This window comes from Nicotiana tabacum, chromosome 16 (assembly GCF_000715075.1).
Source record: "Nicotiana tabacum cultivar K326 chromosome 16, ASM71507v2, whole genome shotgun sequence".
Classification (NCBI taxonomy): domain Eukaryota; kingdom Viridiplantae; phylum Streptophyta; class Magnoliopsida; order Solanales; family Solanaceae; genus Nicotiana; species Nicotiana tabacum.
The window spans coordinates 51,165,833-51,178,843 of NC_134095.1; positions in this window are offsets into that span (position 1 = coordinate 51,165,833).

Consider the following 13,011-nt stretch of genomic DNA (forward strand, 5'->3'; position numbering starts at 1 on the left):
TCGCGTTGCACGCCGCAACAATATTATATATGGATCGAGTTGCACGCCGCAACAATATTATATATGGATCGGGTTGCATGCTCCAACAATATTATAAATGGGAGCTGGTGATACGCCTACCACAAGATATAATGAAATGGGAGCGGGTGGTACGCCTACCACAAGATATAACGAAAAGGGAGCGGGCAGTACGCCTAACACAAGATGTGAAAAGAAAGTGAAATCTGCCTTTAGTTTTCTTACTCTTGTTAGTGGTTGGATTTTGATTACTTTATAGTTCTTTTGATAATCTTTTCTTACCTGTTATTCCCCGAAGCATGTTTTCCCCTCCCATCTTTACTTGTTTATTCTGCTTTACTTTCCGATGTATATCATATAACTGCACATGCTTAATTGGTAGTCTGGTCCTAGTCTCGTCACTACTTCTCCGAGGTTAGGCTAGGCACTTAGTAGTGCATGGGGTCGGTTGTGCTGATACTACACTCTGCACTGTGTGCAGATCCCGGAGCAGCTTTCGGACAGTAGTTGGAGTGCTTCCTTTAGTCCACTCGGAGACCCAAGGTAGACTTGCAGGTGATCGCAGGCCCTGGCGTCTCCCTCTATCTCTATTTCCTGTTTCATGTCCCTCTATTCAGAAATAGTGTACTATTATTTTCTTCAGACCTTGTATGTAGTAAATCCTAGATAGTGTGACACTGTGACACTAGGTTTTGGGTATTTGAGGTTTTAAAAGTTGTAATGGATGTAGACTTTAGATATTTAATTGTTAACTTCCGCTTAATTATTTAAGTTTCGTTGTTATTATGTTATCGCCTTATGTTTGCTAAAAAGAGGTAATATGAAAGTGAAGTAAGTAGTAAGGTTTGGCTTGCCTAGCTCTCATTAGCAGGTGCTATCACGACTCCCGAGGGTGGGAACTCCGGGTCGTGATAAGTTGGTATCAGAGCTCTAGGTTACATGTGTCTCACAGTTCACAGACAAGCTTAGTAGAGTCTGAGGGATCGGTACAGAGACGTCTGTATTTATCCCCTAGAGGCTACAGAGTTAGGCAAAACTTCACATCTATTCTTTTTTGTCGTGCGATTTTGTTCTCTCAGTGCTAAATTGAAACCTCTACTCTTGTCCTTTCGCGAATGGCGAGGTCATGTACCATTTCTTCAGCTGAGCATCAGCACAGATCAGTGATAGATCAGCTACGTCTTCGGAGGCTTTGTGGAAGTTGGATAAGTTTCACCAATCTCTTCACTACTACTTTCAGCAGTGCTTATTAAGGGTATCCCCAAGACTATCTAGACAACTGTCACGAGGTTCTTAGGAACATGGGTATTGTTGAGACCAATGGGGTCGATTTTGCTACATTTCGCTCGTCTGGATCCGCCAAGACTTGGTAGAGGGATTATTGCTTAGCTAGACCAGCCGGATCACCAGCCTTGACTAGAGAACATTTCATGCAGCTATTTCTGGAAAAGTTTCTTCCCATCACTCAGAGAGAGGTCTATCAGAGGCAGTTTGAGCATCCCTAGCAAGGTTATATGATCGTTACTCAATACGAGATCAGATTCTTTGACTTGGCTCGTCATGATCTTATCATACTTCCCATTGTGAGAGAGAGTAAGGAGGTTCATTGAGGGATTCGTCTAGACCGTTCAGTTTGCTAGAGGTGGAGGTAGAGGTATTATAGGTGGAGGTAGAGATGCTAGAGGTGGAGGTGCAGGTACTGTTTTGGTTTGTGGTAGAGAAGCTTCGGTTTTATCTTGTGCCGTATCTGGTCATGCCTAGTGATTCTTTGAGTGCCCATATTTATGTGTCTACGCCGGTAGGTGATCCTATTGTGGTGGATCATGTTCATTGATCATGTATAGTTGTGATTGGACGTCTTGAGACTCGCATAGATTTGCTTCATCTGGATATGGTTGATTTTAGCGTCATATTAGGGATGGACTGGTTATCACCTTACCACGCTATCTTGGATTGCCATGCCAAGACTGTGACCATAGCTTTATCGGGTATGCCTCGTTTAGAGTAGAGAGGGACTCCTGGTCATTCTACCCATAGCTTTATCTCTTATGTAAAGGCTCAGCGTATGGTCGAGAAGGGGTGTTTGGCCTATTTGGCATATGTTCATGATTCTAGTGCTGAGGTTCCTTCTATTGATTATGTATCCGTTGTTCGTGAGCTTCCTGAGGGATGTTGACTTTTGCATTGATTTGGCTCCGGCCACTCAGCCCATTTCTATTTTGCCGTATCGTATGGCCCCGCCTGAGTTGAAATAGTTGAAGGAACAGTTGCAAGTCTTACTTGAGAAGGGTTTCATTAGACCCAACATTTCGCCTTGGGGTGCGCCAGTGTTGTTTGTCAAGAAAAAGGATGGTTTGATGAGAATATATAATGATTACCGGCAATTGAACAAGGTTACAATCAGGATTAAGTATCCACTGTCGAGGATTGATGATTTGTTCGATCAGCTTCAGGGTGTCAAGGTATTTTCAAAGATTGACTTGAGATCTGGCTACCATCAGTTGAGGATTAGGGCATCCGATGTCCCTAGGATAGCTTTTCGCACTCGGTGCGGGCATTATGAGTTCTTGGTTATGTCATTCGGGTTGACAAATGCCCCAAAAACTTTTATGGATTTGATGAACCGAGTGTTCAGGCCTTATTTGGATTCGTTCGTGATAGTCTTTATTGATGATATTTTGATATACTCCCGCAGCCGAGAGGAGCACGAGCAATATCTTAGAGTGGTTCTTCAGACTTTGAGGGATAGTCAGTTGTATGCTAATTTTGAAGTGTGAGTTCTAGTTGAGCTCATTTGCATTTCAAGGTCATGTTGTATCAGCAGAGGGTATTCAAGTTAATCTGAAGAAGATTGAGGCAGTCAAGAACTGGCCTATACCAGCATCAACTACAGAGATTCGGAGTTTCTTAGGGTTGGCAGGCTACTATCGTCGGTTTGTGGAGGGGTTCTCATCTATCGCAGCCCCAATGACTAGGTTAACCCAGAATGGTGCCTAGTTCAGATGGTCAGACGAGTGTGAGGTGAGCTTTCAGAAGCTTAAGACAGCTCTGACTACGGCACCGTTGTTGGTTTTGCCCACAGGATCAGGGCCTTATGCAGTTTATTGTGATGCATCTCGTATTGGACTTGGTGCAGTACTGATGTAGGATGGCAAAGTCATTGCCTACGCTTCGCAGTAGTTGAATATTCATGAGAAGAACTATCCGGTTAATGACTTGGAGTCGGCAGCCATTGTTCACGCGTGAAGATTTGGAGACATTATCTGTATGGCATGGCATGTGAGGTGTTCACGGATCACAAGAGTCTTCAGTATTTGTTCAAGGAAAAGGAGTTGAATTTGAGGCAGAGGAGGTGGTTGGAGTTGTTGAAAGATTATGACATCACTATCTTATATCACTAGGGAAAGGCCAATGTGGCGGCCGATGCCTTGAATAGAAAGTCAGCCAGTATGGGCAGTCTTGCTAATATTTCGGTCGGTGAGAGACCACTTGCTTTGGATGTTCAGGCTTTGGCCAATCGGTTCGTGTGGTTAGATATTTCTGAGCCTAGTCGAGCATTAGCTTACACGGTCGCTTGTTATTCTTTATTGGAGCGTATCCGTGATCGACAACATGATAATCCTCATTTGTGTGTCCTTAGAGATATGGCGTAGCACGGAGGCGCCAAACAGGTTACCTTGGGTGATGATGGAGCTTTGATATTGCAGGGTCGAGTTTGTGTGCCTAATGTGGATGGGCTTCGAGAGTTGATTTTAGAGGAGGCCCATAGTTCCCGGTACTCTATTCATCCGGGCGCCGCGAAGATGTATCAGGATTTGCGACAGCATTATTGGTAGCGTAGAATGAAGAAGGATATTATTGCATATGTGACTCGGTGTTCGAATTGTCAGCAGGTTAAGTATGAGCATTAGAGGCCTGGTAGATTGTTTCAGAGGATTGAGCTTCCAGAGTGGAAGTGGGAGTGGATCACTATGGACTTCGTTGTTAGACTACCGCAGACTCGGAGGATAATTCAATGTAGTATGGGTCATTGTTGATAGGCTGATCAAGTCAGCGCATTTCATTCATGTGGCAGTCTCCTATTCATACGAGAGGGTAGTTGAGATCTATATCCGGGAGATTGTTCGTCTTCATGGTGTTCCTGTATCTATCATTTCGGACCAAGGTACGCAGTTTACCTCGCGTTTCTGGAGTGCAGTTCAACGAGATTTGGGCACCCAGGTTGAGTTGAGTGCATCATTTCATCCTTAGATGGATGGGTAGTTCGAGCCGACTATTTAGAGTTTGGAGGATATGCTCCGAGCTTGTATCATTGATTTTGGAGGTTTGTGGGATCGGTTCTTGCCTTTAGCAGAGTTTGCCTACAACAACAACTACCAGTCGAGTATCTAATGGCTCCTTATGAGGCTTTATATGGTAGGCAGTGTCGATCTCCGGTTGGATGGTTTGAGCCGGGGGAGGCTCGGTTGTTGGGTACAAATCTGGTTCAGAAGGCCTTGGACAAGGTTAGGATCATTCAGGATAGGCTTTGTACAGCTCAGTCCAGGCAAAAGAGTTATGCAGACCACAAGGTTCGAGATGTGGCTTTTATGGTTGGTGAGCGGGTGTTGTTCCGAGTGTCGCCTATGAAGGGCGTGATGAGATTTAGGAAGAAGAGCAAGCTTAGCCCTAGGTTCATTGGCCCGTTTAAGATTCTTGATCGAGTGGGAGAGGTGGCTTATAGACTTGATTGCCGCCGAGCTTATCAGCCGTGCATCCAGTGTTTCATGTGTCCATGCTTCGAAAGTATCACGACAATCCATCCCACGTGTTAGATTTCAGCACTGTCCAGTTGGACAAGGATTTGTCGTACAAGGAGAGGCCGGTAGCCATTCTAGACCGGCAGGTTCGTCAGTTGAGGTCGAAGAGTTTTCCTTCTGTTCGTGTTCAATGGAGAGGTCAGTCCCCTGAGGCATCGATCTGGGAGTTCGAGCCTGATATGCAGAGCCGTTATCCCCATCTTTTCCCCGACTCAGGTACTTTCTTCTTCTATCCGTTCGAGGACTAACAGTTGTTTTAGAGGTGGAGAATATGATGACCCAAAAGAACATCACCTGTTTTTAGTTGAATTATGTGTCTTTGAGGACTTGAAAACCTTATTTAGAGTTGCCTCAGTTTGCGTGCACAGTCCGGGCGCGTAGACAGAAAGCTTAAATATGAAATTTTGTGAAAAATGCTAAGTTTTGATTTTAAAATGAATAAATTTGACTTTGATCAACATTTAGGGCAAACGGACTTCCGAGGTCCCAAGCCTGAGAAATGAATTTTTAAGAAAAATTGTTTTTTGGAAATGTTCAAGGAAATTTGAAATGAAATATGATGAGAAAGCGATGATATCGGGCTCGTATTTTGGTTCCGGCGCCCAGTACAGGTATTATATGTGGTTTAAGTCATTCTTGTAAAATTTGGTTAAAAACGAACATCGTTTCAGACTTGAATTTCTAAATTTGAAGCTTGATGAAGTTGAAGAAAAAGTTCTTGATTTTGAGGGGTGATTCATTGTTTTTGAGGTTATTTTGGCGATTTGATCGCATGGATAAGTTTGTATGATTTTGTTGAGTTGGTACATGTGTATGGTTAGGAGCCCCGAAGGCTCAGGTGTGTTTCAGATGTGTTTCAGAAGGTTTTAGACTTAAGAAAAAATTGCAGAAATAGTAGTTCTGGTGTTCTGAGATTTAGTGCTATGCGATCGCATAAGCAGTCTCGCGATCGCATAGTGTAAGTTTTTAGGTGTCCTGTTTTGTTCTATGCGATTGCATAGGTCCTTCCGCGATCACGTAGAGTAACCACAATTTGTTCTATGCGATCGCATTCCCTCTTACGCGATCGCGACGCATAAAAACCAAACCTGGGAAGGGAGCCTGTTTCTTCTATGCGTTCGCAATACCCAGTCCGCAATCGCAATAACCAACTTCTCCTTACCCTGTGCGATCGCATGACCTTCTTCGCGATCGCATAGACCATTTTTGCCCAGTTATTTTAAAAGACCCAAAACAGTAGCATTACGTGATCGGATTTTGGTTTGAATCTCGTGTTTTGACCAAGCGGGCCCGGGGTCAATTTTTGGATTTTTGGGAAGAATGATTAGAAAGCTATAATTAGGCATTGTATTCGAATTTTTTAGCATTTATTGAAGTTATGAAGTCGATTATGTATAGATACAATTGATTTGGAGTCGAATTCGAGAAGAAAAGCTGTGTTCGAGGCTTGAGTTGGCCGTGGAAGTTCGAGGTAAGTGTTTGGTCTAACCTTAGCTTGAGGGATTAGGAGTTGTGTCATATCTGCTATTTGCTTCTTGTTGAGTACGACGTATAGGCATGGTAACGAGTATCTATACATTGGTGTCAATCATGACCGTGAGTCTTATATTGTGATTTTCATGATTTTGTTGTATTATCCATGCTTTTGAGGTGATATCTACTTGTTGTGAAAGGTTTGTGGGAGGAATTGTGACCTATAAACATCATATAGCGTTGGCTCCAGTTGTATAATGAATTCTAAAAGTATAAGTGATAATTGAAACTCTAGAGCATTGGCTCGAGTCGCGAAGTGAATTGTGAAGTAAAAGTGAGAAAGAGAAGAGATTATTATGTTGCCCCTTGTTGGTCTCTTATTGAGTTGTGGTTCCCTTGAATTGTGTTCTTAGTTGATATTACGGATGCTTAGGTTGATGATTCCTTGTGTTGGGTGTTGTAATAAGTTAAGTTATAGCTAAAGTAGTTAGATATTGTAACGAGATTGGTTATAGCTGAAGTAGTTAGGTGTTGTAACAAGTTTAATTATAGTTGAGGTAGTTAGGTGTCGGAACGAGTTTGATTATTGTTAAGGTAGTTAGATGTTGGAACAAGTTTGGTTATAGTTGAGGTAGTTAGATGTTGGAACAAGTTTGGTTATAGCTGCTTCTCCGTTTCCGGGTTAGTGTAGACCTTATTGATCCCTTGTCGGGACTCTTGTTATAATTGCAAGAGTTATACATATGGATCGGGTTGCACGCCACAACAATATTATATATGGATGGGGTTGCACGCCGCAACAATATTATATATGTATGGGGTTGCACGCCGCAACAATATTATATATGGATCGGTTGTACGCCGCAACAATATTATATATGGATCGAGTTGCACGCCGCAACAATATTATAAATGGGAGCTGGTGGTACGCCTACAAGATATAATGAAATGGGAGTGGGTGGTACGCCTACCACAAGATATAATGAAATGGGAGCGGGTGGTACGCCTACCACAAGATGTGAAAAGAAAGTGAAATCTGCCTTTAGTTTTCTTACTCTTGTTAGTGGTTGGATTTTGATTTCTTTATAGTTCTTTTGATAATCTGTTCTTACCTGTTATTATGTTTTCCCCTCCCATATTTACTTGTTTATTTCTGCTTTACTTTCCGCTGTATATCATATAACTGCACATGTTTAATTGGTAGTCTAGTCCTAGCCTCGTCACTACTTCGCCGAGGTTAGGCTAGGCACTTACCAGCACATGGGGTCGGTTGTGCTGATACTACACTCTACACTGTGTGCAGATCCCGGAGCAGCTTTTGGACAGTAGTTGGAGTGCTTCCTTTAGTCCACTCGGAGACCCAAGGTAGACCTACAGGCGATACAGGCCCTGGCGTCTCCCTCTATCTCTATTTCCTGTTTCATGTACCTTTATTCATAAACAATGTACTATTATTTTCACCAAACCTTGTATGTAGTAAATCTTAGATAGTTTGTGACACCGTGACACCAGGTTTTGGGTATTTGAGGTTTTAAAAGTTGTAATGGATGTAGACTTCAGATATTTAATTGTTAACTTACGCTTAATTCTTTAAGTTCCGTTGTTATTATGTTATCGCTTTATGTTTGCTAAAAAGAGGTAATATGAAAATGAAGTAAGTATTAAGGTTTGTCTTGCCTAGCTCTCATTAGTAGGCGCCATCACGACTCCTGAGGGTGGGAACTCCGGGTCGTGATAAGTATGTAATACTGGAAGTCTGTCCTCTCAATGTCTGTCTTCCAGTATGTGATATTGGGATAACTGTTGAGTTGTTTATTCTAGTATATTTATAGGAAATCTGGTGTGTGTTACACCTTCTAATTCATTTCATCCAGTATATTATACTGGAAAACTGCCAGCTGTTGGATGTTTTGTCCAGTAAAATATACTGGATAAGTATAATATATTTCATTTCATTATTTTTTTTTGGTTCTAATAATTTATTCTACAAAATTATATTCTACCCTTGTTGAATTGTGTTTACACTCGATAAGAATGTTTATGTATTATGATGCTCTAATTCTTACCATTTTTCTTTTCTTTTCAGAGGGTATTTGCCAAAGTTGAAAACATTGTACATGCAGATCATGTTAAATTTAAAATAAAGATGAAGAAAAATATTAAAGATAATCGAAAAAAGATGAAGACATATGTTAAGAACTTTGTTAAGGTAATTAACTAGTTTGGCAATTTATTTTACTGTTGATTTTGTTCGTAGAATAATATATTGTATTCATTATTGCAGGTTATTAATGACAAGCTTGATGTTGTTCTAAAGTTTATTAAAAATTTTAAAAATCATGTTGGCTTGTCGAATGACGAAGATGAAAGCAATGAAAAGCATGACAAAAGCAGTGAACATCGAAATACTGAAAGTGATGAACAAGGAAATTATTATGATGGAGAGAATTATTCTGATAGAGATTTTTCAAATTTATCGGGTGACAAACAGGATGAACAAGAGGAAGATGTTGAGTTACCAGAACAGGATGAACAATGTAATAAGGAGTTTGAGGATGCATGACCTTCTATTTCAATGGCACCAATTATGGATATTGAGTCATTCCGCGAAGAAGCAAATAAAGAGAGTGATAATGAAGGTCGAGCACATTTTGATTCATTACCATTAGCGATGGATATTGATTCAGTTCATGGAGCACAAGTTACTCAAGAAGTTGTAGCAGCTAGTGGAATTTTATTGGAAGGTCCTTGTGACGAAATAAAACCAGAATGTAATGCAATTGAACCAGTTCTGACAGCAGGTACAGAGGCTTTGATGGTTAAAATAGCTGATGGGAAACAAGAGCTTTCTACACCACATTCCAGTGAAAAGATTTTGCAAAATACCACAGCTGGATCGTTAATTCCATCAGCCTTGGATGTTGAATCAGTCATAGATGAAGTTGTAGTAGTTGTTGGAGGTTTAGTAAAAATTTGTTGTGATGAAGAGACTACTAATGAACAAGCAGCAGATGATGGAAATTCAGAGAAAATTCCTGGTGATGAAGAAAGAGTAGAATGTAGTGCACTTGATCAAGTTCAGTCAACTGGTACCGATGTTGCTGCTATCTTTCAAAAAATAGCTGATGGGACATATCAACTTTCAACACCACAGTACAGTCAAGATAATAAGGAAAATAGTGGAGTTGTGTCATCAATGCTACCAGCCATGGATATTGAATCACTCCACGATGCATAAAATAAGAAATGCAGTGATCAAGGTGGATCAAGTGGTGCAGATGTAACGAAAGGTCCTGTTTGTAAAGAAGAAAGAGCAGATTGTGGTCCAGATGAGATTGATCTTACAGCTGGTAGTGATATTGATTCTATAATTAGAAAATAAATGATGTGACATATGACACATGGTTGCCACAATCCAGTCAAAATATTTTGCAAAATAACGTACTTGCAGTCTCTCAGGTAAGTGGAACAAATGCTATAACAGGAGGTACAAATGTTGAAGCCATTTATTGCGATATTGAAAAAGGAAATATAATTTTGGATTCACCTGAAGTGGAACAAGGTATTCCTATAGTAAATATGTGACGACCTGGCCAGTCGTCTAATGAGTTACCGCTCTGTTTCCCCCATTTCTGCTTCTTTATGCTTCGTTATCCGTGTTTTATGTGGTCGAGTTGATTGGTTTGAGTTTGGAGTGAATTTGGTAAGAAATGAGACACTTAGTCTCTTTTGAGAAGGTTTAAGTTGGAAAAGTCAACTGGATGTTGACTTATGAGTTAGAGGGCGCAGATGTGAATTCCGAGGGTTCAGTTAGCTTCGGGAGGTGATTTATGACTTAGGAGAATGATTGGAATTGGTTTTGGAGGTCCGATGTAGAATTAGGCTTGAATTGGCGAAGGTAGTATTTTGGTGATTTCCGGTTGGTAGGTGAGATTTTGATCCGAGGGTTGGAATGGAATTCCAAGAGTTGTTGTAGCTTCGATATGTGATTTGGGATGTGTGTGCAAAATTTCAGGTAATTCGGACATGGTTTGGTTGGGTTTTTTATCAAAAGCGTGTTTCGGAAGTTTTTAGAAAACTTAGGCTTGAATTCGATGTGAATTGATGATTTTGGTTTTGTTTGAGGTGTTTTGATGATTGGAACACGTTTGAATGAGGTTTTAGGATGTGTTGGTGCTTTTTCTTGAGGTCCTGGAGGTTTGGGTGAGTTTTGGATGGTCAATCAGACCATATTCTATGTTGGGAAGTTGCAAAATTTCAACAGCAGTTGCAGATGAATTTTGGCCTTCGCGATCGCGTAGAAGGATTTTGGCGGGCCAGGAAATTGCTCTTCGCGTTCGCGTTTGTGGGTTCGCGATCGCAGAAGATTAGATATCTGAGCTCTGCATTCGCATGGTAATGTTCGCGTTCGCATAAGAGGATCTGGGGGTCCAGTGTATTTATTCTTCGCGTTCGCGGCTAAGGGCTCGCGTTCGCATAGTTCTGAAAGTGATCGCGATGAAGGGGTTCCAGAACTGGGCAGAAAGTTATAAAACATTTCATCCGTGATTTTGAGCCATTTTTCCACCATAGCTGAGTATTTTGAGAACTCTTTGAGGGAAATTGAAGAGGGATTCAAGGAGAATTGATTGGAGGTAAGTTTTATGAACCAAAAACGTGATTATATTGTGAGATTAACCTAGAAATTCATGGAACCTAAGCTAAAAATGGAAGAACTAGGGCTTGGAATTTTGAAATTCTAAATTGGGATTTGAAGGGCCATTTGAGGTCAGATTTGAGAACTTTTGATATGTATGTACTCGTGGAAGAATAAGGAACCCGTTGATGTGAAAATTTTTGAGTTTCGAGAAGTGGGCCCAGGGCTCGGGTTTGCTAATTTCGGAATTTTTGATATTTTTCGATTGTTTTCGCTTGAGCTTTGTTCCCTTAACATATTGTGGCGTATTCGTTCTAGTTTTGGTCAGATTCGACGTGCAAGGAGGTCGATTTGAGAGGCAAGGGCATCGCGAGATAGAGCTTTAGCCGGTTCGAGGTGAGTAATGATGGTAAATGATGTCCTGAGGGTTTAAAACCTCGGATTGCACATCGTAGTGCTATATTGAGGTGAGATACGCACTGTATGATGAGTGTGGGGTCTATTACTACGGGGGATTGTGATCTAGTCCGTCCCGATTGATGATTTTATCGCGTATTTGATTGAAGCTTATTTGTTATCATCATTATTTGGACTTGTTGCCATATTTGGGCTTCGTGCAAACTATTTGAACCCTTCGGGGAGTTTTATCACTATTTCCTCACTATTTTGACTTACTACTTGAATTTTGTCATACCGTTTTCCACTGTTTTATAACTCAGCCACTTTTACTCGGTTTAAAACTAAATTGATATATTAAATGATGTTTTGGGCTGAGAACTACTATTTTACTAATGCCCGAGGGGCTTATATGATTTCTGGACTGAGTATGGCCAAGGTCCAAATGTGAGGATACTATGGGATCGGGTTGAGCCCCAACAGTATTATACTGATATTGATATGATGCGGAGGTTCTAGATTGATGCCACGAGATGGATTGATATTGCGCTTGGGCCGTAAAGGGCCCCTCCCGGAGTCTGCACACCCCCAGTGAGCATTATCGACGATATATAAATGGATCGTGCTGCACTCCGCAGCAGGTACTATAGGGTACCGTTCTATGGGTTGATTTTATTTATATGTCTGTCACTTAACTGCTTATCTGTTGTAGCATTACCATATTTTGTTTCCATTGGCTTATTGCTTTCATATTACTTGTTTTAACTGCCGCATTATTAATTACTATGTGTTTTTCTGTGTCTTCCTATTCTCGGCCATTATTTATGCTTATTAATCACTGGGTCGGAGTACTTACATTACTCCCTGCAACTTGCGTGCAGATCCAGGTGTTCCAGAGGCTGAGTGAGGATTTTCAGTCGATCGGTTCATATCCGGGAGCATCGAGGTAGCTGCACGGCGTCCGCAATCCTGATCTCTCCCTTCTATCCTGTGTTTTATTTGCATTTCCTAGACTGATCATGTATTAAGCTGTTAAAATTGTATTAGAGGCTCGAGACATATGACACCGGATCTGTATGGGCTATGTAGTAGTATGGTCATCTGAATTTCTGCATATTTAACTCGATGTCTTAAACTCTTATCATGGTAATTTAGCAATTTAACCGTGTTAGCTGATAATGATTTTTATAAGAAAATGGGTTGAAATTGTTAGTTGGTCGGGCTCGCCTAGCAGTGTGTTGGGCGCCATCACGATCGGGGTTGCGGTCGTGACAAGAACAAGGTATTCCTATAGTAAAATGTGAATGCAACATCTGGAGCAAAGGAAAGGGAACCTGGGACTGGTCCGGCAACTCTTTTTGAAATGTGCATCCAAGAAAGTAAAGGTAATTTGGAAGGAATTGAAAGGGAGTTGAATGAAAAAGTACATCTTGCTGTTCATGAAATTATTGAAAAGATTCAGCAGGTTAGTGTGTGTAGTTTTTTTTGTTTTATAATGTTATAATGAACATTAATCTAGTTATAATGTTATAATATAGTTGAGTTTTATTTGAATCCAGTATTTTTTAATGGATGTCTCCCGTGTGTAAGCTTTTTCTCCAGTATGTTATACTGGATTAGTTCTGTTTAGACTAAAATTTTGTTTTATTTGTCATTCCTTTTTTTGAGTGATATTTTGTCTTTTTTTTA